The sequence below is a fragment of the Mirounga leonina genome, unplaced genomic scaffold, assembly GCF_011800145.1.
Source record: "Mirounga leonina isolate KUSES-001 unplaced genomic scaffold, KU_Mleo_1.0 Mir_151, whole genome shotgun sequence".
NCBI classification, from domain to species: domain Eukaryota; kingdom Metazoa; phylum Chordata; class Mammalia; order Carnivora; family Phocidae; genus Mirounga; species Mirounga leonina.
The window spans coordinates 85,134,064-85,161,551 of NW_023270377.1; the positions used below are offsets into that span (position 1 = coordinate 85,134,064).

General features: G+C 38.3%; 1 protein-coding gene across 1 annotated transcript in view; it reads right to left on the bottom strand.

Annotated features, from left to right (window-relative positions):
- Positions 1–3,971, bottom strand: part of KYNU (kynureninase) — a 126,922-nt gene extending 122,951 nt beyond the window's left edge. The window contains exons 1-2 of the mRNA XM_035008118.1: positions 3,923–3,971; positions 1,735–1,907 (exon numbers count right to left, since the gene is read on the bottom strand). The gene's annotated coding sequence lies outside the window, so the exon portion shown is untranslated. The remainder of the gene's footprint in view (positions 1–1,734; positions 1,908–3,922) is intronic.
- Positions 3,972–27,488: the final 23,517 nt, after the last annotated feature.

The window sequence follows — 27,488 nt, forward strand, 5'->3', positions numbered from 1 at the left end:
TACATCTGTCACTATAGTGTACATTCTAAACATTTTATTTATTTATTTGACAGAGAGATAGAGAGAGAGCACAAGTAAGCAGAGCAGCAGGCAGAGGGAGAAGCAGACTCCCCGCCGAGCGGGGAGCCTGATGCGGGGCTCGATCCCAGGACCCTGGGATCATGACCTGAGCCAAAGGCAGACGCTTAACCGACTGAGCCACCCAGGCACCCCTATAGTGTACATTCTAAACTTCCTGTGCCTAGCTTGAGACTTTGGTCTTGGATTAAATATACTACAGAAGAAATCATTCAATTTAAGTATAGATTAAAATTAAATTCAAATCTAAGTTTATATGTGTATCTAGAACAACAAAAGTATTAGCTTAATTTGAAAAAGCTTGATAGAGGGGCTCCTGGGTGGCTCAGTTGGTTAAGCAACTGCCTTTGGCTCAGGTCATGATCCCGGAGTCCCGGGATCGAGTCCCGCATCGGGCTTCCTGCTCAGCAGGGAGTCTGCTTCTCCCTCTGACCCTCCCCCTTTCATGCTCTCTGTCTCTATCTCATTCTCTCTCTCAAATAAATAAATAAAATCTTAAAAAAAAAAGAAAAAGCTTAATAGATAACTAGTATGCACTGAATTCTTGCCAAATGTCAAATGCTGTACTAGTGTTTTACATGTATTTCTCATTTAATCTTTAGAGAAGAAAAAAAGGAGCTATAGGTACTATTACTGTTTCTACTTTATAAAAGAGGGAATTGAAGTAGAGGTATAATAGATTCAGCTAAAAGGAAAGTAAACAAACTATAAAGATTAAAATCAAGGATATTTAAGGAATTCCTCAATAAAAAAGATAGAAAGCACAATAAAAAAATGGGCAAGGGATTAAAATATGTAATTCACAAAAGGAAAACCTGAACAGTCCATACATTTTTTTTTTAATATTTTATTTATTTTTCAACAGAGAGAGAGACAGCAAGAGAGGGAACACAAGCACGCAGAGTGGGAGAGGGAGAAGCAGGCTTCCCGCTGAGCAGGGAGCCCGATGTGGGACTTGATCCCAGGACTCTGGGATCATGACCTGAGCTGAAGGCAGACGCTTAACGACTGAGTCACCCAGGTGCCCCCAATCCATACATTTTCAAAGAGATATATAAACACTTTAGGAATCAGAGAAGTGCACATTGAAGTCATGCTAACATACCTTTACACAGCAATCATGTTGATAGAAATTAAAATTTTCAGATGGTGTCCACAGTTGGAGGGAATGAGGAAAAGTAGAAATTCCTGGATATTTTGGTTTAGTAAAGCTAATAAAGAGAACTTTCTGCAATTTATTGAAATTAAACAGAGATATACTCTATGAATCAGCAATTCCATTCCTGGGGATAGATCTGTATTGTTTTTCGCAGTTCAGATATTTGAACTAACTCACCAGACCCAAAAAATATACCCACTTGAGGCTTTTATTTAGCGAATGCAGGCAAGCATCAGAGATCTCAGAGATATCCACAGTATGAACTCCTATGGGCCTAATCTCTGTGCCCTGGGAGTGGGCTGATTCTCTGACTTGAGCTGCCAAGATCTGCCTGAGGAATTTTATCTTTGGGAGAGCTCCCTCCAAAAGTTCTCAGTAGCTTGGTAAGTAGTCGAGTCAGTCTCATCCAAATGGTTAGGCCAGTGGCAAATTATCAGTAAAGAAGCTAACCTTGCATGTTGTCAGGGGAGTTTCAATCACTATTCCATTGTCCTTACCTTGGCTGAGTCAAAAACCAGACATCCAAGCATCGCTAGGGGTAAAGATACATTTCTCCCCATCCAGCTGAAAAGTAGGTCTATTTCTTGTAGAAATGCTCCTACACTGACAGAAAGAAAGGTGTGAGGATGTCCATCTCCAGGATGCTTTGCAGGGCAAGGATTTAAGAATGCTGTCAAGGAAAAGAAATTAAGGAAAATGTGTGATACACCTATGATGGAATATTATCTAACAGTAGAAAGAACAAGATTTGTCTACATCAACATAGATATCAAAAGTAAAATGCTCAGTAAAAACCAGAATCATGACATTTTCCTGAGATGTATTACATAATGAGATGTATTGCATAATGCAGTTTATGAGCATAAAACACACCAAAATAGGCTATATATTATTCAACAACCCACAACTGTGTAAATCAGTCATGGATAGTGGTTTGGGAAGAATGCAAATTATGAACAAAAGAACAGATGCTTATAGTGGGATGGAATTGGGATTAGGAATCTTTCAAAGGAAATAAAGTGTGTGTATGTGTAAAAGAGAGATAGAGAAATTTTCATGTAATAGAGGCCCCCAAATTAATAATAATATAATAAAAGAGAAAAATGAAATAATCATGGCTGGTATCAAAAGAAATGACAAATATTTCTGTGGACAGGAAATAGATAAAACAATGGGCGCCTGGGTGGCTCAGATGGTTAAGCATCTGCCTTCGGCTCAGGTCATGATCCCAGCGTCCTGGGATCGAGTCCCGCATCGGGCTCCCTGCTCAGCTGGGGAGCCTGCTTCTCCCTCTGCCTCTCTCTCTCTCTCATGAATAAAAAAATCTTAAAAAAAAAAAAAAAGAAATAGATAAAACAAAAAAAGAGGGGCACCTGGGTGGCTCAGTCGATTACGCATCCCACTCTTGATTTCAGCTTAGTCATGATCTCAGAGTCCTGAGATCAAGAACTGAGTCAGGCTCTGCCCTGAGTATGGCTTCTGCTTGAGATTCTCTCTCTCTCAACCTCTGCCTCTCCCCCCCAGCTTATGCTCTCTCTCCTTCTCTCTCATAAATAAATAAATAAATTAATTAATTAATTTAAAAAAATCAGAGAGAAAGAAAGAAACAGTGAGCAGTGCTGAAGTTACAGACCTACAAGGCTCTGGACCTGGGTGAAAAAAAGTCTAACAAGTTTGGCTCCTGTAGGAGACAGAAGTGCCCATTACAAGTTGGACTACCAGAACTATGATTGTTGCTTTGAGAAACCAAGGGGCAAATGGGTGGTTGCAAATAATTTGTTCTTTTTGTCTGGAAGCTTGTTAATTTTTTTTTTTAAGATTTTATTTATTTATTTGAGAGAGAGAGAGACACAGTGAGAGAATGAACACAAGCAGGGGGAGTGGAAGAGGGAGAAGCAGGCTTCCCGCGGAGCAGGGAGCCCGATGCGGGGCTCGATCCCAGGACCCTGGGGTCATGACCTGAGCCGAAGGCAGACGCTTCAAGACTGAGCCACCCAGGCACCGGGAAGCTTGTTAATTTTTTTTTTAATTTTTTTTTCTTAAGATTTTATTTATTTATTTGACAGACACAGCGAGAGAGGGAACACAAGCAGGGTGAGGGGCAGAGGGAGAAGCAGACTCCCCGCTGCGCAGGGAGCCCGATGCGGGGCTCGATCTCAGGACCCTGGGATCATGACCTGAGCTGAAGGCAGACGCTTAACCATCTGAGCCACCCAGGCGCCCCCTTGTTAATTTTTTTTAAAAAAGTTTTAGAATACAGAAGTTCTGCCAAAGCATTCCAGGGTGTGTGTGTGTACATATGTACGTAAGTGTGGGTAATTCTCTGTCATTTCAGTAGTTATAGCCTCTCCCCAACCTCTTTCATTTTCTTTTTCTTTAACTTCTATATTTCACATGGCAGACTTCCCGGATATGCATTACAAGTCCCTTGTCAATTTCTTTGCATTTTGACCCTTTTAAGATTATGGGACACTAGCCTAATTTTAACAATCACCACTTACTTCAATTCTTCTAATTTGTAAATTTGAGAATTATGTATTTTAGTACCTGCAATCCTTACTGTTAAATAATTAATCTCAAGCTCCCTTTTTGTTTCTGTAACAGTTGCCATCGGTTTCCTCCAGATTCAGTTCCAAAGCTAGATTCAAATTCAAATCCAAATTCAAATTCACTAAAAGAACCTACCTGTTCGGAGCTTCCTCACCGCCCTTCCGGTCTCCCGGCGCTGACTTCCGTTGAGCTACATCCACTCCGGGCTTTATTTGCCTTTCTGGTTCAGATCACGCTATCGCGATAACTTGAGGGACGCGAGTGGCAGGAAGCGCCGCGATGCCCACAGCCGGGCTGTGGTGACGTACGAGCTGGCGGTGTCTGCCCTCTGTTAAAGTTCCATCAAAAACGCTTTCCACTTCATAGTCTCTTTCGTTGAAAAATTTGCTCTTCTCCAAAAATGTCGATTGAAGTGTGGGCTACTGGTATAACGTTCCAACATTTCTCCCAAGGCCAGGGAACTCCGAGGACCAGACGCTGGTTCGGGTGCCAGCCTTCTCAGCAGCCCTTGGGTTGGTGCAGATGGAGTCTTCTCCAGGGTCGTCAGTATGGATTTCTCATCCCAGAACTCTCCACGCTTGGTCCCGAGGCATCTATATGGCTAAGAGGAGGTAAACTTCCTGTGTACCTTTTCTTTTCTTTTTTTCCTCGGATTCCAGTTTGGGCTTGGGTTTGGGGAGCGGGGGTTCGGCTTTTCTGTCCTCAAGCTTTCATGTGGAGAAACTTCAGCATGAGTTACTGTTTTGCTTCAACCACTTCCTAGTTTTCTGTGTTTCAGAACTGCTTATCTGTGGAAAAGATCCATTCCGTTTGGCTCACCCATGCGGTAAGCTTATCAGGACAGAGCCTGCCTCAAAAGGTCTCTAGGGGGGCGCCTGGGTGGCTCAGTTGGTTAAGCGACTGCCTTCGGCTCAGGTCATGATCCTGGAGTCCCGGGATCGAGTCCCGCATCGGGCTCCCTGCTCGGCAGGGAGTCTGCTTCTCCCTCTGACCCTCCCCCCTCTCATGTGCTCTCTGTCTCTCTCATTCTCTCTGTCTCAAATAAATAAATAAAATCTTGGGGGCGCCTGGGTGGCTCAGTTGGTTGAGCGACTGCCTTCGGCTCAGGTCATGATCCTGGAGTCCCGGGATCGAGTCCCGCATCAGGCTCCCTGCTCAGCGGGGAGTCTGCTTCTCCCTCTGACCCTCCCCCCTCTCATGCTCTCTGTCTCTCATTCTCTCTCTCGCAAATAAATAAAATCTTAAAAAAAAAAAAAAAGGTCTCTAGGCCTGTGCTTTTATTAGGAGAATAAATGTGATGCATTACAGAGAGAAAGAAGCCCATTGCCAGCACACTTCAAACCAGCTTTGAATAGTATTGGAGCAGCTATTCAGAAGCTAGAATTTAGAGAGTACTATGCTTAATTATACCTTCACTGCCTCCCTACCCAGCAGTCTGAGACCTTAGCAGTCTACTCAGTAGTGCTTCGTTCAGGAGCAGTAGTTGAGGATACGGATTGGAATTAAGAGGGTAGGGTGGTAGAAACATGCATTCTGTCATCATTATTTTCAGACTCTCTTTTGAGTTATCACATTTTTACTTGATTTTTGTGGACTTCGAGCTCTTTTACAGCAATACTAATACGTGGTCTTTCTGTTTTTCATAGTTACACTACCCTGATGAATTCAACTATTTCTTTGCTCATCATTGCATAGGGAGACCATTCTGGTATCTCCATTTCCAGATGTGTCGGTCTTTCTTCTCCCAAGCCACCTTAGGTTCATTACAAAGGAGGTATTGAAAATAGGACCAGTGAAAAAGTGCATCGTCATGCCTCATTTATCTTCTTCAGAAATAGCTTCAGAAAAAGAACACATACCATTCTGCAGCACATCTCTGTAATTACAGACGCTCACTGTGGTCCCAGTTTATGCTTTAACTTCAAACTGAGATTGAAGTCAACTTGTTCTTATACAGTTGGGCTTCCTGTTTATTACAAAGTTGTTCATGTAACTGCTCATGTAAATGCTTCTGAGTTATAGTTATATTGGCCATTAGTTTCAAAGAAGGCCTCTTTAGTGTTTATTGTATATAATATCCACACTTTCTTAATGATGATAATTGTAGGCAGTCTTATAGAAAAGTCTTGATTACTAGGTCACAACTTGAAATTGTTCAGATATATGCTCTATAGAGTGAAGCCTTTGCAGGAGTATTTTATCCTCTAAAATTCATTACTTGAAAATAATTTGTCTAGATAACTCATCTTGAATTCTTTGTTCAATTTCAAATTTTTATTTTTCCTGTACTACTCAAAACATACTTAAATACATCTATAGATAAAATTATAATAACCCTGCATAAAATAGTACAAAGAAATAAATTGCATATAGACACAGAAAAATCCCAGCTGTAGTTATATAAATCTGTTCCTTAAAAGCCAGATTTGTTGCAAACATGTGGAATATTTCATGGACTCTCATTAGAGGTAGAAAATGAGTATTACAACTCAGGAAAATAAAACACAAATATATAATACCTTTGCATCAATATTCAATGTAGTATTTTCCCTTAAAAGAAAACAATTTACATTTAAAATACATAAGCATCAGATGTACATGCAGAGACATAACTGCACCTGCTTTGTACCCTGAAGAAATGTACTGCATTTTCTTCTAGTCTGAATTACAATCTATTATCTAGCTCCTGTATGAAAACGATTTCAGCAGTGTTGTTTTAAAAATTAAACTACTATAATATAGCTCAAGCAAATGATAGATCTTAAACTCAATATTCAGAGTATGGCTCTCTACCAGTGATAGAAATTGATCATTCTAAATCTCCAAAGTCAGAACATATTCAGGAGTTAAAGCCTTAATTTAGCTTTTAAAGAGCCATATTTTATTCTGACCAGACAATAATTCTCTGGCATTCTTTGGACACCTATTATGTACAGAATGTCAACAGACCATCCATAAGAAACATGATTTTAAAGATGTTTTAATTCCTGAACTTTTTTTCAACACGTTTTGTTCTTTGTCCCTTGAATTGTGGCCCGAATGCTGAGTAAATCACGGCATTTCCAATGGCTGAACAGATGGTCTTCTGTTACTTCAGGCTCTGTCTTGGTGATAGCTTCTCTAAAGTGAAATCTCCTCACTGTTTCCAGAATATGCCACCTTTAGTCTGTCTTCAGCTTCTCTGCTACCTTGGTTCCTGCTTCATACAATACCTTTCATGTTTGTTTTGGAATCTTGCTACAGAAGTCCTACCAAAAAAACCTTTTTCCTTAAACATGTCAGTCCTAATGAATCCACAAAACATTTGTATTTAACTCTTTTTAATGTCACCATTTGCTCTTAAAAATTAAGAATTTAATAAATGTGGGAATTTTTGAATATTGAGATAAATATTTTAAAATACAGGAATAAATATTTGATCTCCAAGTCAGACCTTTTAAGGCAAGGCCTATGTCATCCCCTCCTTAATGCCTGGCATGGACCCTAGTAGGAGCACCATGCATCAAAGTTGACTGATTAATTGACTGTTTCTTCTATTTGTCATGCTATCTGTCATTCCCATTTCAGTCCCTGCACAGGGGCTCACTGGGTTTGTTGCTGCTATCCATCTTTAGAGCTATACCATATGGGGAGGCTGGATGCACAAAGGATTTTCTCAGCATTATATAGCTGGCACTCAAGGTTCTTATACTGAATATTATGTCTAGGCATGGAATGAAATTACATAGCCGTAAAGATTTGCTGAGTGATCCACAGGATTTGGGAACTAAATGATGTAGGGGAGGAAAAATCTCTTCCTCTACCAACCTTAGGTTTTCCTGCTGAAGGCTCATAAATTAGACTTGCCAAAGACAGATTAATAAGAGAAAAAGAAACCGAAGTCTATTAAAAAGGTTCAGAAGTCCATGTGGCAATTGGGAGTACCAGAGATGGGTAACTCAAAGATTTAGAATTGGGTTTATGTAGTATCTTAACAAAGGAATAATACATTTCTTTTTAATTTAATTTTATTATGTTATGTTAGTCACCATACAGTACATCATTAGTTTTTGATTCATTGTTTGCATATAACACCCAGTGAGGAATAATACGTTTTTAGAAAAGTGACAAGACCAAAGAAAAGAACCTTAAGTCTCGAGGGGCAGCCAATTGTGGAAAGGGAAACATATGGGAAACTAATGATAGATCAGGCTAGTTAGTAAAGCTTGTTCTGTAGATTCCTTGGTTGCTGTCTCCAGGCTGATAGAGTCGAAACTCGTCTCCACTAGGGGTATCTGGGTGGCACAGTTGATTCAGGGTCCAACTCTTGGTTTCGGCTCAGGGTCTTGATCAGAGTTGTGACCTCAGGGTCAGGAGATAAAACCCTGCATCAAGCTCTGTGCTCCGCATGGAGTCTGCTTATGACTCTCTCCCTGCCTCCCCCTGCCTCTCCTGCTCACGCTTTCTCTCTCTCTCTAAAATAAATAAATAAATCTTTAAAGTTGTCTCCACTGATTAACTTTTGTCCTTCCTGGTAGAGAGGGGGGAGGAGGGACACCTTTGTAAATTTATGTCCTGATTTTAGACAAATACCTGTTTGGTGGAGGGGTAGACTTTTCTTGCATCTGCTTCTTCTCAGTTGCCTTCAGCTCAAAATAATCCTTATGCCAAAGTGGCATATATTGATCTGGCATATTCTGCCATCCTACACTAATTAAGTACTATGCCGGGAGCATCTACTGCAAGGCAAAGTTTAAAGTATCCAAGTTTCTAACATTGGGATAATTCAAAGGTAAGAAATTAAAAAAAAAGAAATCAACATAGGGGCACCCGGGTGGCTCAGTAGGTTAAGCATCTGCCTTCAGCTCAGGTCATGATCCAAGGGTCCTGGAATCCAGTCCCATATTGGGCTCCATGCTCAGCAGGGACTCTGTTTTTCCCTCTCCCTCTGCTTCTCCTCCCAGCTTGTGCTCTCTCTCTCTCTTGCTCACTGTTTCAGATAAATAATAAAATCTTTTAAAAAATAAATAAAATTAAAAATAAATATATAAATCAACATGGATAAGTGGCATATAGGCTTTTATTTTTTTTTCTGTTTAGATTGAATCTATTCACAAAATCATCCAAGAGAAGTTTAAAGAAACACTTTCTCGCATTTCAGAAGACTGCTACCCAACAGCAAGATCATATACACAGGAGCACTCAAGTTGGAAAAGCTGAGCTAAAACTTCAAAAGCAATTGGAGGAATTAACAAGAAAATGTTAAGAACTATTTGAGGGGTAATAAGAATCTTGAGTCAAGAAGGAGATGCCAAGGCAACACATCCAATCAGACCATCAGAAAAACTCTGGCCAATGATTTCCATTTGTTCTTTACTAATAAAAAAAAAATGTGTGGATGTTGTAGTTCATGGTTTATAAATATTTAGAGGAACATGTACTTGGCTGTCTTAGCAGATACGGTTTCAGGTATTTTCTACATTTTCTTTATACAATAGTTTAAAAACACCTCAGGATTTTGCTCTCTATAGAGTGTCTTGGTCTGACTGGACACTGATCTTCTATTAGGTTCATATTCTGGTAAAGAGAGGAGGAAAAAACATGAAAGCCACAGACTATACAGAATTCTCACTTCAAGATAATTAGTTTTTTCTCAGTGGGCTACAAGTGCTACTGTGCTGAGATGTCAAATGTGATATGAAAATAAACCCAAATTACAGTATCCAATAACTTCAGTGAAGTCTACAGTTTTAAAATCATCTCCTATTAGTTAACAACTGAACTATCTATTTCAATCAAACTAACCTTTTACCTGTGCAAAATACCCCTCCTCTCTTCTCTTCTTACGCATGCCACACCCTCCCCACACAGACACAGAGGCCCTGCTGTCATGCTCTTTCTGTGCTTTCTGTTTCTGTTCTCCTTGGATGGCTTCTTTCCTCTCAGGCCATCTATATCCTGACCATCCTTTGGAAGCCGTGGGTCACATGACACCCACTTGACAGTACTGATGCCTCTTTCCTCTAGTTCTCTTTTATTGTTGTCAGTCATTTACATCAAACACAGTCAAGCAGATGAATATAGGACACACTCAGTCAACTTTATGATGATTGATTTCTCTGCAGATGGCATCGTAAAAGCAAGAGGCCATGCATATGAGTCAAAAGTATGATACTTGCTACACTGAGTCAGTTGGGTGCTGCCCTTATCAGAATCCTGTCACTTAGTAGGACACTGAAGAATTGTTATGGGGACTCGTGGTTGTACTTGATGCTGACCTCAAATGTCAAAAGAAAAAAAAAAAGCTCCCAAACCACCACTGTTTCCCTTGAAAACCCATATGGAGTTGTTGTTAGTGCATTTTTAAGATATTTATGATGCTCTTTGTTTCTAACTTGTATAATGGCTTGACTTATGAGAAGGGTGAACATAGGGGAAATTTTGAAATGGAGAAGGCTATAGGTAGCCTCCTTCATTCTCTGTCTCCTGCTTCAATTTATCTAGTGTTCCCATACTATTGCCTTTCCAATTATGTATGAAACCTAGTTTACACACACGCTTACACACAGACACACACACACACACACACTACTCACAGCCAGGAAGAAAATTTCAATGTGCTCAAGTTACTTTGTGTTTCTACAGGTATGTACACTTTACAGGAGAAGGCAAACAGCAACATCTTTGCTGAAATTGGCAAACAATGTTACCAAACCTAGTCTACATTTTTTTTTAATTTTTTTTTATTATGTTCAGTTAGCCACTGTATGGTATGTAGTTTTTGATGTAGTGTTCAGTGATTCATTAGTTAAGTATAACACCCAGTGCTCATCACAGCACGTGCCCACCTCAATACCCATCACCCTGTTACCCCCTCTCTGAAACCCCCAGATTGTTTCTCAGGATCCATAGTCTCTCATGATTCATCTCCCTCTCTGATTTCTCCCCCTTTGGATTTCCCTCCCTTGCCCTATGGTCCTCCGTGCTTTTGCTTATGTTCCACATATGAGTGAGACCATATGATAATTGTCTTTCTCTGTTTGACTTACTTCACTTAACATAATCCCCTCCAGTTCCATCCCTGTGGATGCAAATGGTGGGTATTCATCGTTTCTGATGGTTGAACAATATTCCATTTTGTATGTGTACCACATCTTCTTTATCCATTCATCTGTTGAAAGGCATCTCGGCTCCTTCCACAGTTTGGCTATTGTGGACACTGCTGCTTTGAACATTGGGGTGCACGTGCCCTTTCTTTTCACTACGTCTGTATCTTTGGGGAAAATACCTAGTAGTGCAATTGCTGGGTCATAGGGTAGCTCTATTTTTAACATCTTGAGGAACCTCCATACGGTTTTCCAGAGTGACTGTACAAGCTTGCATTCCCACCAACAGTGTAAGAGGGTTCCCCTTTCTCCACATCCTCGTCAACACTTGTTTCCTGTTTTGTTAATTTTTGTCATTCTAACTGGTGTAAGGTGGTGTCTCACTGTGGTTTTGATTTGTATTTCCCTGATGGCTAGTGATGTTGAGCATTTTTTCATGTGTGTGTTAGCCATTTGTATGTCTTCTTTGGGAAGTGTCTGTTCATGTCTTCTGCCTATTTTTTGACTGCCTTGTTTTTTGAGTGTTGAGTTTGATAAGTTCTTTATAGATCTTGGATATCAGCCCTTTATCTGTAATGTCATTTGCAAATATCTTCCCCCCATTCTGTGGGTTGCCTCTTAGGTTTGTTGACTGTTTCCTTTGCTGTGCAGAAGCTTTTTATCTTGATGAAGTCCCAAAAGTTCATTTTTGCTTTTGTTTCACTTGCCTTTGGAGACGTGTCTTGAAAGAAGTTACTGTGGCAGATGTCGAAGAGGTAACTGCCTATGTTCTCCTCCAGGATTTTGATGGATTCCTGTCTCACATTGAGGTCTTTCATCCATTTTGAGTTTGTCTTTGTGTATGGTGTAAGGGAATGGTCCAGTTTCATTCTTCTATATGTAGCTGTCCAATTTTCCCAGCACCACTTATTGAAGAGACCATCTTTTTTCCATTGGATATTTTTTCCTGATTTGTCAAAGATTAGTTGACCATAGGGTTTAGGGTCCATTTCTGGAGTCTCTATTCTGTTCCATTGGTCTATGTGTCTGCTTTTGTGCCAACCATGCTGCCTTGGTGATCACAGCTTTGTAATATAGCTTAAAGTCAGGCAACTTGATGCCCCTGGCTTTGTTTTTCTTTTTCATCATTCTGTTGGCAAATAGGGGTCTTTTTCTGGTTCCATACAAATTTTAGGATTTTTTGTTCCAGCTCTTTGAAAAATGCCAGTGGTATTTTAATAGGGATGGCACTGAAAGTGTAAATTGCTCTGGGGAAGATAGATATTTTAACAATGTTTATTCTTCCAATCCATGAGCATGGAATATTTTTCCATCTTTTTGTGTCTTCCTCAATTTCTTTCATAGGTGTTCTGTGGTTTCTGGAGTATAGATCCTTTATCTCTTTAGTTAGTTTTATTCCTAGGTATTTTATGGGTTTTGTTGCTATTGTGGATGGAATTGATTCCTTAATTTCTCTTTCTACAGTTACATTGTTAGTGTATAGAAAGGCAACTGATTTCTGTGCATTGATTTTGTATCCTGCCACACTGCTGAATTGCTGTATGAGTTCTAGTAATTTGGGGGTGGAATCTTTGGGGTTTTCCACATAAAGTATCATGTCATCTGTGAGGAGGGAGAGTTTGACTTCTTCTTTGCCAGTTTGGATGCCTTTTATTTCTTTTTCTTTTTTTTTTTTTGTCTGATTGCTGAGGCTAGGACTTCTGGTACTATGTTGAACAGTAGTGGTGAGAGTGGGCATCCCTGTCGTGTTCCTGATCTTAAGGGAAAAGCTTTTAGCTTTTCTCCATTGATAATGATATTCGCTGTGGGCTTTTCAAAGATGGTTTTTATGATATTGAGGAATGTTCCCTCTATCCCTATACTCTGGAGAGTTTTAATCAGGAATGGATGTTGCATTTTATCAAATGCTTTTTCTGTATCAATTGAGAGGATCATATGGTTCTTGTCTTTTATTGATGTGCTTTACCAAGTTGATTAATTTGCAAATGTTGGACCACCCTTGCATCCAGGCATAAAACCCACTTGGTCGTGGTGAATAATCCTTTTAATGTACTGTTGGAGCCTATTAGCTAGAATCTTGTTGAGTATTTTGGCATCCATGTTCATCAGGGATATTGGTTTTTAATTCTCCTTTTCGATGGGGTCTTTGCCTGGTTTTGGGATCAGAGTAATGCGGGCCTCATAGAAGAAGTTTGTAAGTTTCCTTTCTGTTTTTATTTTTTGGAACAGCTTCAGGAGAAGAGGTATTATTTCTTCTTTAAATGTTTGGTAGAATTACCCTGGGAAGCCATCTGGCCCTGGACTTTTGTTTTTTGGGAGGTTTTTGATTACTGCTTCAATTTTGTTACTGGTTATTGGTCTATTCAGATTGTCTATTTCTTCCTGTTTCAGTCTTGGTAGTTTGTAAGTTTCCAGGAAGGCATTCATTTCTTCCAGGTTGCTTAATTTGTTGGCATACAGTTGCTGGTAATAATTTCTAATAATTATTTCTATTTCCTTGGTGTTAGTCGTGATCTCTCCCCTCTCATTCATAATTTTATTAATTTGGGTCCTTTCTCATTTCTTTTGGATAAGTTTGGCCAGTGGTTTATCAATCTTATTAATTCTTTCAAAGAATTAGCTTCTAGTTTCATTGATCTGTTCAACTGTTTTTCTGGTTTCTATTTCATTGATCTCTGCTCCAATTTTTAATATTTCTCTTCTCTGCTTGGTTTAGGTTTTATTTGCTGTTCTTTCTCCAGCTCCTTTAGGTGTAGGGTTAGCTTGTACATTAGGGAGTTTTCTAATTTTTTGAGAGAGGCTTGGACGGCTATGTATTTCCCCCTTAGGACTGACTTTGCAGTATCCCAAAAGTTTTGGACTGATGTGTTTTCATTCTCATTGGTTTCCATTAATTGTTTAAGTTCTTCTTTAATTTTCTGGTTGACCCATTCATTCTTTAGCAGGATGATCTTTAACTTCCAAGTGTTTTAATTCCTTCCAATTTTTTTCTTGTGATTGAGTTCCAGTTTCAAGGCATTGTGGTCTGATATCATGCAGGGAATAATCCCAGTCTTTTGGTATTAGCTGAGACCTGATTTGTGACCAGTATGTGGTCTATTTTGGAGAAAGTTCCATGTGCATTTGAGAAGAATGAGTATTCTGTTGTTTTAGGGTGGAATGTTTGGTATATACTAAGTCCACCTGGTACAATGTGTCATTTAAAGCTTTTGTTTCTTTGTTGATCTTATGTTTAGATGATCTGTCCAGTGCTGAGAGTGGAGTATTAGAATCTCCTACTATTAATGTACTATTGTCAATCTGATTTTTTATTTTGGTTAACAGCTAGCTTATGTAGTTGGCTGCTCCCATGTTGGGGGCATAGATATTTACAATTGTTAGATTTCCTTGTTGGATAGACCATTTAAGAATAATATAGTGTCCCTCTGGATCTGTTATTATAGTCTTTGGTTTAAATTCTAATTTGTCTGATATAAGAATTGCTACCCCAGCTTTCTTTTGAGGTCTGTTGACATGGAAAATAGTTCTCCATCCCCTCACTTTCAGTCTGGAGGTATCTTTAGGTTCAAAATGTCTCTTGTAGACAGCATATGGATGGATCCTGTCTTTGTTTCCAATCTGCAACCCTGTGCCATTTCATGGGAGCATTTAGGCCATTCACATTGAGGGTTACTACTGAAAGATATGTGCTAATTGCCATCCTATTGTCTGTACAGTCCCTGTTTCTATGGATTGTCTCTGTAAACTTCTGGTCCATATTACTCTTGAGGTCTTTCTTCTTTTATAAAATCCCCCTTAGTATTTCTTGCAGGGCTGGCTTGGTGGTCACATATTCTTTCAGTTTCTGCTGGTCCTGGAAACTCTTTATCTCTCCATCCATTCTGAATGACAGTCTTGCCAGTTAGAGTATTCTTGTTCTTCTCATTTAGTACACTGAATATGTCTTGCCAGCCCTTTCTGGCTTGCCAGGTCTCTGTGGACAGGTCTGATGTTATTCTGATGTTCCTCCCTCTGTATGTAAGGAATCTCTTCCCCCTGACTGCCCTTAGATGGCTTTCTTGGTTCTAAGATTTGCGAGTTTCACTATTACATGCTGGGAGGTTGGTCTGTTCTCCTTGATCTTGGGAGGGGTCCTCTCTGCCTCCAGGACACAAATGCTTGTTTCATTCCCCAGATTAGGGAAGTTCTCAGCTACAGTTTGCTCAAATGTGTCTTCTAGTCCTCTCTTTCTCTCTCTCCACCCTCTCAGGGATCCCAATAATTCTGACACTGGAATGTTTCATGGCTTTGTTGATTTCTCTAAGTCGGTTCTCATGGATTTTAAGTTGTTTGTTCCAGGCCTCCTCCCGTTCCTTCCTATCAGTTTATCTTCTAGATCACAAATTCATTCTTCTGCCTCATTTACCATAGCAGTTAGAATGTCTAGTTTATACTGCATCTAATTTATAGCATTTTTAAGTTTGGCCTGATAAGTTCTCATTTCTGCCCTTAGAGATTCTATGTTGCCATTAGTGGTTTACTCAAGCCTAGCTATTGTCTTCATAATTGTTACCCTGAAGTCTATTTCAGACATCTTGCTTATATCCATATCTATTAGGTCTGTGGGAGAGACCATTGTCTCTGGTTCTTTTCTTTGTTGGGAGTTCCTCCTCCTAGTCATTCTGTTGAGGGGTGGTTGAGGGGATGTATGGTGGAAAATATCAACCACAACCCAGGTAAAGTGCACCCTGGGAAAGTTTGGAGTGATCAGAAGCCACCACCAAAAAACCCCAGCCAAAATGAAACCCAAGAATAAGATTTATGAAGTTAAAAAAAAAAGGAGGGGCTGAGGAAAAGAGGGGGGCTATAATCTCTCAGTGTGGGTAAGGTAGGGTGTTTCAGTTCTTACTGGGTGTATTTGTTTTCTTTGTTAGAGAACACTACTTCCCAGAGTTACAGGAAAATTAAAACTGGTATATATATATAAAGGTAGTATTGAATAGGGAAAAAAGGACTACATTGAAGCTTATACATATATATGTGTGTATATATATATATGTATATATATGTATATATGTATATATATATATGTATATATATGTATATATATGTATGTGTATATATATATAAAGAAAAAGAAAAAAGTATAGGTGTTAAAAAGTACAAGTTAAAAAGTTACTATGGAATATGTTGTATCAAACATCTAGTTGAAATGATAAGTAGGTAAAAAGAAAAAAACAGAAGAAACATGAGAAAGAATTAAAAAAAAAAAAAGGTTATATCTAAGAAATACACAGGCCGTGAGGCAACACCAGGAGCACAGTATACTATTTTCCCCTGGTTTTGGGGTTTTACAGTTTTATGGGGACCCGTGGGTTGTGGTCCTCTTGTTCTTCCAGCTTGTCTTCTGGGGGAGGGGTCTGCCACGTTGTTTTTCAGTCTATCCTTCTTGGGCAGAGTTGCCCTGCCCCCTATTAAGGGGCTGGGCTCCGTGGAAACCAGTTTTTTGAGCTTTTGTTCTCTGGCAGGTTTTGTTCTACTTTTCGGAGGGTCAGAGCAAAGGAAAATGTCTGCACCCAGTCCTCCGCCCCAGGGAAGAGAAGTCACAGTCTGCTCCTCTCTGAATCCTCCAGAACACACGGTCTCCCCCTCTGTAAGCCCCACTGAAAACCGAAGCCTCCCATAGGAAGTGCGAGACCCCAGCGAGCACCTCAGCGGTGGACCCTGGCCCCCACTTGTCTTTGGCCCCTGTGCCACCAAAACCGTGATTGATCCCAGACTGGGTGGGTTCAGGCTGCAGCAGCCATGGGCCCCTGGGTCCGGCATTTGCCCCTTAAGCTCCTGGATTCTGTTTGAGCACTGTTATCAGGCCCTTCCCCACCTGCCACCACCGCTCTACAAGCTATTGCTGGTCCCCAGGCACACAATGCTTTTGCACTGGGGTATTACTTTCCAGTGGCTAGCTTCTGGTGGCTCCCTCCCCCTTCTGTTTATCCTCTGATATCTGTCCACGCAATCACAACTCCATCCTTCCTAGCTCTCCACTGATGGTCTGATCCTCTGCCCTCTTAGAGAGCCAGACTATAATCTTACATGTCACACTGATTTCATGGGTATTCAGAGTGGCTTGGTAGATATCTAGCTAAATTCAGGGGACAGGTTGAAACAGAGTCCCCCACTCCTCCGCCATCTTGTCCCTTATACCCTAGTCTACATTTTTAAGTCAATGGCAAAATGAGGGAAAGAAATAGGAACAAAAGATACATAGAAAGTTTTTCATTATTTTCCTCCATGTTTGGTGAAATATGGCTTTTCCATGATCATGCCAGGCCAACACATTCCCCCAGATCCACTGATCACTTAAAACACACACACACACATGAATACTGATCCATGACAGGAAAATAGTGTTTTTATAAATCATATACATCTCTGAATGATTTATTAAATTTTACTTTTTTAGAGCAAAGTTAGGAATTCTACCTGAACCAAACTTACATATTAGAAAATATTTTAAATTTAATCTAGTGGGGTGGGGGTGGGTGGGGGAAGCATTTGTAACAGGTATGTGCATTTTGACTATTGATTTATGTAGTTAGGAAATTCTCTGAGTGGGAGTGGGGTAGACTTCCACTGCATAAGGACATTTTTTTCTAATTTAAGAAAGATAAAAATGGATGAGCCAATTTATAAAAGTTCTGGTAAACTTTAATAGAAATGCTGGTGTAATTTTAGAGAAAAAAAATAGATTATCTGCAAAATTAAAACTCAATGCTAAACAGACTGAAAATATAAAAGAGATAATTGAGTTTAAATATAAAGAATAGCATAGCAAAATGCTATAGAACTCATCAAATAGAAAAATCAGAGTCCAGTCAGAAACTTCTGCATTAAATGTACACGAGCATATGTAAAAATGCATTTAAAAACTATAAAGTCTACAACAGAAAATATAAGGGTCAGTAGCTAAATGTATAAATGTTAAATTAATATTTAAAAGTCACGAAGGTCAGCAAGATTTGTGTATCTTATATCAGGAACAAGGTGGAGCAAATTTTTCATAATATTGTATTTATTCAATTAGATGTTCTGAAATTATGTCTTATTTGTCAAAATGATGGTGCAATGGATAATTATATTTTAGATGACCTTTACAGGCAAAATATTTTTAAATAGAAACTTGATGTTTCTCTGAAATTTTCTCTTGAAATTTTAATCAATCAAAATGTGGGAGAAAACTACCTAGAATATTGTTTCAGTCTTCCACTTTATTGGTGTGTGAAGATCCAGGCTAAAGTTATCCATAACACACAAATGATTGTCATGAAACTTGTCAGGAAGCTCAAATGCAATGCCAATAGTAAATCTACATTAAACACTACAAAATTTGGTTGGATACCAATCAGCTTCACAGAGACTTAGAGTTGATCCTGCATTTAAAAGGGTGACTAAAAAGACAATAACAATATTGCACTTAATTATATTTGAATCACAAGTTTTAATACTCTCTTTGTGAGTTGGCCACTGGAAGCTCAGGGACCCCAATTCCAGCCCTCAGGATAATTAATGATGGCAGTTTTCTTATATCTACTTGCTGATGCCATCTGCTGCACGTGCTATCTCACTAAGATAAATGACTTAGCCAATTGCAGATAAAAATGTTTTCCATCAGAAGTAGGCTGTGACACTACAATGGAAAACAAGCTCAACCTGACTTTATGAATGGTAAAAATTTCCTTGCCAGAATGTGCAATGGTAGATGATATTGTTAATATTGATTTTTATCCATACAAGGGTAACCATGTCAACAAGATCAATTCTTTTAGTCACATCTGTTGTTGTAGGATAAAAAATATCTACTAGCTGCCAAAACTGAATTTAATACCACATTGTGGTTTAAATTTTAACTTTAGCCCATCAGGTTTTAGTTTTTTTAAGGAGAGGTAAGAAGTGAAATATTGATGATTTTTACCCATTGCAATCAGCCAGGGTTAATGCGCAATTACACGGAAAAGGACTGAAGTAAACCAAGATTTAGGATTATTTCTATAGAAAGTGGTATCCTTGGACTGGAGTATCTGTCATTATTTTTTTTCCCTCTACACCCTGGAGAATTTAGGTTAGTTGTGAAGAAATAAACACATTTTAGACAAAAATTAATGATAAAATTTTAAAAAATTGTACTTGCAATGCTCATGAATAAAATTTTGACTTTTAAAGCATGAAAAGCAAGACATATATGTAGATTATAATGGTAATTCAATACACTATCTTTTTATTACCATCAATAATGTCATCTGTCATTATTCTGTGCTGTTCCCTGTTACTTTCATAAAAGTTATAGCAAGCCATAATAATATTCGGATTTTAACTATTTTTTTCCTCTAAAAGCATATTTTTAGTTTCAGAAGACAGAGTTGTTTTTAAAATAATCTTTGCTTATTTGTTTTTATCTAGCAGTGCCTAGCATATCATGGGCAATTAAAGCCATTTTTGGAAAAAAAATTAATGAGCGCATCTGCAAAAGTTTGTGATGTGCTATAATGTACCCAAACATTGTTCTTTGGAAGAACTAAAGTGTCCATTAACCTAAATGCAGATGATTTAGATAAAAAAACTAAATATTCAGTGTACAAATACTTGTGTACATTTGATTGAGGCAGAACTTTCTACGTGTGCTGACTTTGTTGCTGTTTTTTGACTGGATCAGAAGGCAGAAAGAGACAGATGATAGAAATGTTTCTTTTCTTTAGAATACTTAGAATGTATTAAACTACATTAAACTGTATTGTTAGATTGCAGAGATCAGAGTTTTTATTGAAAATGACTCAGGGGAGGGGCGCCTGGGTGGCTCAGTCGTTAAGCGTCTGCCTTCGGCTCAGGTCATGATCTCAGGGTCCTGGGATTGAGCCCCGCATCGGGCTCCATGCTCCGCGGGAAGCCTGCTTCTCCCTCTCCCACTCCCCCTGCTTGTGTTCCCTCTCTCACTGCCTCTCTCTGTCAAATAAATAAATAAAATCTTTATTAAAAAAAAAGAAGAAAATGACTCAGAGGAAAATGCAGATTCTGGGACAAAAAAAAAAATGAGAATTGAAGAGACGAGCTTTTGGTTGGGAGAATTTTTCTCTCTGGGCCTCATAATAATTGAACCTAGAAGAGAGTGTTCCACTGCTTTTCTGATGGTGAGAGATAAACTGACCTTGCTACTTGTAAGCAAGTTGTCAGCTAGAGTGCTACACTGTTAGGGAATCCTTGAGGGTAATCCTGGGCCAGTGAGCTCTGAAATAAACCATGGATTAGCAGTTGTAAATAGCTGCTGATTGTATCCCCCTTTGTTAACTATGAACTTTCAGTTAAATCTTTTTAAAGTTGTGATTCAGTCACAATTCTGTAGATGGAAATTTAGGGTAGGACTTATTTAACTCTTGTACCAAAATGGTAACATGGAGGTCTGTGCCTTCCTCACACCCATATGCTTTCAAGTTCATTGCTGCAATGGGCCGAAGGATATGGGGTCTTGGAGAGGGACCAGGAAGGTAAGGCAGTCATGCAGGCTGGTGTCCATTACTGTTATTTACAGCAATGGCAGCTACGGCAAGAAGCAGAAGAGTAAAACCATTAATGTCTATTGAGTGCTTACTCTGTTCTAATATAATGTACCAATTCATTTAATTATCCCAATACTATGAGGTAGTGCTATTATTAATATGCCAGTCATGAATGGAGAGGGACTGTGGCTGAGTCATCACAATGTTGATATTAATAGGTAAGACACATTTATGTGGATTCTCATTAGTTGATCATGACCATCATACTCTCTATTGGTGAGGGTTCTTTGGGAGAGCTTGGAGGCAAGGGTAGACTAGAACAGAAAATCATGGAAAGAGCTTCTATTAATCACTAAGACTTGTGAATTATCTACTTGGATTAGAACATCAGTTTTCCAAAAAGTTCAGAGGTCCAAAGGACTGTGTCTTAGTTGTTAAATACTCTGTACGTCCTATACTCCCAGGAGCTTCTTTGTGAACTGCTCAGCAGAATAATTATTAACACATAACTAATAATTATTAAATTATTGTGAAATGATTTGCCCCAGCATAATTTATCTTTTAGCTCCCATGGCCTTCCTGAGATGTATGTACCTTGTTGATCAATTCACCCTGTGTCCAAGAAGAAATAAGCGCTAGATGCTCTGATTACTCCATTTTCAGCCATTACCACATATCAAAAACCAAAAAGAAATTACGGAGGACACTTGAGCCTCAGGAGTTCCTCTCTATCTCCTCTCCTTTCTTGAATTGGTTTAAGAGAGAAAGGGAGAGAGACTACTTCACTTTTATATTGAAACTCTAGTGTTAAAACTGGGCTACATAGATCTATTTTCTATGGAGTATTTGTAGATAAAGGAGGAAGAATGAAAGAGAATGATAGTGACAAAGAGGGTTCACTATCTGGAAACATGACTGCCGAGGATAGATAACTGAGCTAGGATACAATGTAGTTGGAGGGATGATTCTGACTGACTTATTGAGTTCGATTGTTGTTGTCGAATGGATTTGGCAGTGATCTCTATTGATTCTTAAGGTGGCTTAAGACTAAGCTTTAGTTATTTTTCAGTATACATCCATAAATCCATCTATTTATTTTCATTTTCTTGGTATTTTATCAGGGAAATAAATGTGCTCATTTTCTGCATGTAATGAACTACTTTAACCCTTTATAAGTAATTTCAAGTATTAATAATAAACAAATAAAAGCATTTGTTTCTGAAAGATATAAATATCAACCAGCAGGCACTAAAATGGGAATCATAAGGGACATTCTAAGGTTATTGGGGTAAAGACTTAATGGAACAGAAAATTCATAAACATTCCAGGATAGAATATGAAATGCAAAGTTCAAGTTGACATATCTGTTGTGAAGCATTTTCTTTTGAACTTAATTCTCCAAACAAACATAAAATATTATAGAGATTTTAAAAGACAGATGATATATACACAATAAAAACGTGAAGTATCATCTAATTATTTAGGTTTTAATCTCGATAGATTTTTTTCATTAAGCTGTTAAGTGCTCTGTTTTTTTCTCTCAGGTATCTTGGTCCAGTGTCCCAAAAGTCAAACCTATTCAAGGTCCTACTCTTTATTCCCCTGGAGATCCTGGCATCATGTCTACATGGATGACACATGGTGGGTTTAAATGTATTTCATCTGCTTTTCCTTATTTCTTTTGTTAGCATATGCTGTGCTTACAATGTTACTATATGGGAAATAGATAACCTAAACTGCTGGGCAGCACTAAGAACTGTAGAATACAGAACTAAATACTTAGTTGATACCCTCTGTCATGAACCTAAGTTTCTTAAATGGAATTTAAAAAAGAGAAGAAACCAAAAATTTTTTTAAAGGCAGGGAGAGACTGTGAGGGGAATGCACACTCTGCATAAAGGAGTTAAAAATATTATGTTTTATTTTTTCCAGTCAATATTTTCAAAAAGAATTCCATCCACGGTAATTGGCATAGACATAAGAAGTCTACTGGCTTCCAGGGAAATAGTTCATCAAAGCTCTCTCGTTAGGAGTCCTGAGTACTAGAGCGGAAAATCTCTGCTGTGCTGACATTTGCCCTGCCTATTTTTATGGACCCAAGGAGAAAGGCCATCGTTCTTTAGCCTTCTTTACAGAACCCGTGAGATTCCAGACCTTGCAAACTTCCTTATCCTCAGAATTCTTAATTTCCCCCAATGGTTAAATGCACATTACCTCTTCTGATTTCCCTACAAGCTCTGAGACTCATTGTATCTTCTACTTTGTTGTATATACTATAAAACAATTGACATTTTTTACAACTATCCAATAAACATGTATTAATTGTTGATTCAAACTCATGTCTCATAAAACTGTAAAGGAGATTTTCTATTTGTGTAATTTTATTTGTACAGCTTGAACAAATAGTTCACACTTTAAATGCCTTCAAATTTGTTTTTCAATCAATCAATAAATATTTACTGAAAGGTTTCTGTGTACTCGGTAAAGCACTGGATGAATGATAATAGGGTTGAGCAAATCCTTGGAATCTAGTTTTATCCCAGTTCTGTAGAAAACATTCCTCTCCCTATATTCGTTCCAATCTCGAGATGACTCTCATTTTTGCAACAAATGTGACATTTTTGTAATGTGGTTTGAGATAATCATTTAATATTGTACACTTTTTAAAAAATAAAGTAAAATATTCAATAACTTCTGAAAACAAGAATAAAGAACGGTGCTTTGTCTTACAATATGTTAAAATATGTATGTAAAGTTGAGATGTTATGTACTACATTTAATCATTTAATTTGGTTACTAAGCAAATATCAAGGGAAAATTTAGTGACTAATACAATATGTAATTTAAGAAGCACTATTTTTTTAAAAATTTTTATTTATTTATTCATGAGAGACAGAGAGAGAGAGAGAGAGGCAGAGGGAGAAGCAGGCTCCCAAGAAGCAGGGAGCCCGATGCCGGACTTGATCCCAGGACCCTCAGATCATGACCTGAGCCGAAGGCAGACGCTTAACCATCTGAGCCATCCAGGCGCCCTAAGAAGCACTATTGTAAATGTTAATCCATGTATCAATTAAGCAGGGCAAAATACCAAATCCAGGTGTGTGCATGCATGTGGGGATGTGCATGTGGGCTGAATTCACATATATTCATATATTCTTACATGTATAACTTGGATATTTCATAAAATTGACATCTTAAACATATAGAGAAAGGTTACTTTGTCATATGCAGCAATGACTTGCTTTTATTTAGGAAATAATAACTTAAATTCCCTTTTCACCACATAAATCAAAATGAATTCTAGATATATTTAATATATGTTACAATGAAATTTTATTTTATTTTTTTATTTTTATTTTTTAAATTTTTTTTTTAAAGATTTTATTTATTTATTTGACAGAGAGAGACACAGCGAGAGAGGGAACACAAGCAGGGGGAGAGGGAGAAGCAGGCTTCCCGTGGAGCAGGGAGCCCGATGCGGGGCTCGATCCCAGGACCCTGGGATCATGACCTGAGCCGAAGGCAGACACTCAATGACTGAGCCACCCAGGTGCCCCTACAATGATATTTTAAAGTGATTTTAAAAATAGAATGCATCTTAGGGTAGGGAAGTACTTTCCAAGTACATCAAGGGGCGGGGCATAAAGAAAAAGATTTACCACATGAAATTAAAACTGTTAATATGGAAAAGTTAAAATAACAGTCAAGAACTTTTAAAACTTGTGCCACGTATGTAGGGAAGATCTAGTAATCTTACTGCAAAATTAATATGTAAAATATTTTGGAGATCCATTATAGTTGAGAACAAATGCACCACCAAATATTAATTTTCTTTACTTGCATAGAAGGAGATGAGAACACACAAAGCAAATTTAGTCTAAATATTGATAAAAATAAAATAACTTCATGTTTGTTAATCATTTATTTTAGACTATCAAAACTTGCTAAATACATAAAAAGCAATTTGAATTTAGTAAAAAAATAACATCTGCATAAATAGAACAGTGGTTGAGGATACACACAAAGATAGTTCATAAATGTTGAACTGCAATTAATAAATATAGTAAAAGATGTTCAATTTATCTTGTAATCAAAATGAGGTATCTTTTTTCCACCATATTGACAAAAATATTGAAAAACAACAATATCCTATTTGGAAAGAATGTGGTGAAACACTGACACTCTTGCATGATACTGTTTATTTGTAAATTAACTCAGTCTTAAGAGTATTTTGACAACAAGAACATTAAACCTTAAAAATGTACATATTTTTTTAAATCAGAAATCTCACTTTCTGAGAATCAAGTCTTCAAAATATAATCAGAGAAATGAACAAAATGCCTCTCTCAGGTGCTCAAGAACACCTTAGTCATGGTAGTCATATTTTAGAAACAACATTTAATGCCCTCCATATGGGGTGTTTAAATGCAGCCACTAACCATAACAGTATTAGTGCATATGTGCTGATTTGGAAACTGGTTTGCAATATACTATTAAGTGAAAAACAAAACAAAATTTGGTAAAGAATGGTCTCAGGTTCTAATAAATGCTCATTTGGAGCACTGATTCCAGGATGAAAGCAAATCTCTTTAGTAGATCTCACGGAACACAGTAAAACATAGCCCAAATCCACCCCTTTCTTTGTTTATCTTCTTCCCATGGACTGGAATATTCTCATTAGTTCCTGATGTAGGTGACTTTGCAGATGTTGTAATTGTATTCTCCCCTTCTCTGCATAGCTAAATCCTACTTATTTTTCCTTCACTTTCCCCAATTTTTTTATATGATTTCGTTCCATGATTTATCATGATACCGACTGAGAGGGAAAAGTAAAAAACAGTGTGTAGAAATAAGGTATAACCAGAGAGTATGGAATTATACAATGCAATCAGGGAGGAGCTCCTTGAGAAGGTTACAGGTCAACCACAGGGATGAGAAGAAATCAACCAGTGAGTCAGAGAACAGTGTTTCAGGCAGAGGTGGTAGCAAACCATAAAGGGCCCAGGCACCAAAGGCCCTGTCCTGTTTATACTGTAAGGAGGGACATGTGGCCATATAAACCTGGAAATAACACAACAGTGGCTCTAGGTGAACTAGGGGAGGTAGGCAAGGGTCAGATCATGCAGCCCTTTAGATCAAGACAAGGCATCTGAATTTGTTCAAAGCATAGTGGGAAGCCATTATAGGATTTTATGGTTGGGGGGGGTGACTTGGTTTGATTTATGTTTTTAAAGATAGCTCTGGTAACGTTAGTTCTAGCTGTGAAGTCCTTGAAAACACTAACTATGACAAACTATGCAAAACAACTGTTAGAAAGCACTGGAGAGCAACTAAAAGAGGTTGGGTTGTAAGGCTCCTGTCCTTAGGAGAAGGGAAGCAAAAGTGATGAGAGGATTTGGGCTGTTTTCTCAAAGGTGTTTTCCCATTTTCAGCTCATGGGAATGAGCAACAGAAAACGGCCAATTTTATGGAGATGAGTTTGGTACTAAGAAAATGGATGAGACTTGAGATGGAAAAATCCTGGAGAAAGGCAACTTCATAAAAGTGAGTACAAAAAGCTGCATGCAAAATTCTCAAACATTTGGCTGATTCCCAAGCTATACCTTGGTAGAGCAAGATTTTCAGAAACCTGGCAGAAGACTGGCTACAAGCCAAACGGGTTAGCAGAGATTTACAGGTGCATTGACATTTAGATTCTCCCAAGATGGAGGGGACTTGTTAAACTCCAAGCACTTCTAGCTGAGACCCCAGAAGGGCTATGCCTAACAGGAGAATAGCCAGAGAACTCTGGGCAGGAGGATAGCCAGAGGACTGTATCTAGGAGTAGGGACAAATCCAAATATCCTCTTAGAAATAGATTTCATGGAGAATAGAGACTCAGAACCTTTAGAAAGGAGGAAGTTGGATTAGACAAATGTATGGGATTGACTGAATAAAACCTTAAATTTGATTTCCCTCATAGTAGGAACATTCAAGTTTCATAAAGAAAAATAAAGTGTTTTTGGCTATCTCAAGTGTGTTCTCTGAATCTTAGCCTGGAATGAAATCTTGGAAGGATTTCCTTGGAGAACTAGTATATTGTTCCTAGTGAATTTAATCAATGCTATTTTCTGGATTTGATGTATGTATTAGTCAATATTTGCCAGAGAAACAGAATCAATAGAATGTGTGTATACAGCGTAGGTTTATTATAAGAACTGGCTCACATGATTATGGAAGCTGACAAGTCCAAAACTGTGGTATAGTCCAGTAGGCCGGAGTTTCAGGAGAGGTTACGGCACAGATAAAGTCCAAGGGCATTCAGGGGAGAATTCCCCCTCGCTGGGGAGGCCAGTCATTTTGTTCTATTTAGGACTTCGCTTGACTGAATGAGGCCTAACCACATTAAGGAGAGAATGTGCTTTACTCAAAGTTCACTGATGTAATGTTAATCTCATCCAAATATATCCTCCATGTTGACGTAAAGCTAATAATCACAAGGTATAAAGTGAATAAAATGCAAAGATGTTAAGTGTTTAATGCAAAGAGTTTTGGCAAGTATATGCTCTTAGGTGATCACGCCACAACTGAAAATATTTCCATCCCACAGAATGTTTTCTCATGCACCCTTCATTCAATCTCTCACCATACCAGGCAATCGTCGATTTGATTTCTATTATCAGTTGTTTCTGGCCTATGGCTCTATATAAATAAAATTTTAAATAACTGGCTTTTTTTGCCCAACATGATTTCCATGAAACTCCTTCATGCTCTTGTGTACCCCAATTGTGCTTTTATTTATATTTCTGACCAGTGTTCCCTATATAAATATCCACAGTGTTCATTCATATTGTAGTTTGTTTCCAATTTTTGTATTATAAATAAAACTGTATTAAGCATTCTTGTGCAAGTATTTTGGGGACCATAGGTTTTTATTTCTCCTGGGAAGATATTCAGGAGTGAATTTGCTGGATTACAGGGGTAGGTGTATTTTAGCTTCATAGTGAACTGCGAAATAGTTTTCCAAGTGATGGTACCAGTTCCCTTTCTCCAGAAATATATGAAAGTTCCAGTGGTTGCACAGGTATTGTCATTCTTTTTAATTTGAGT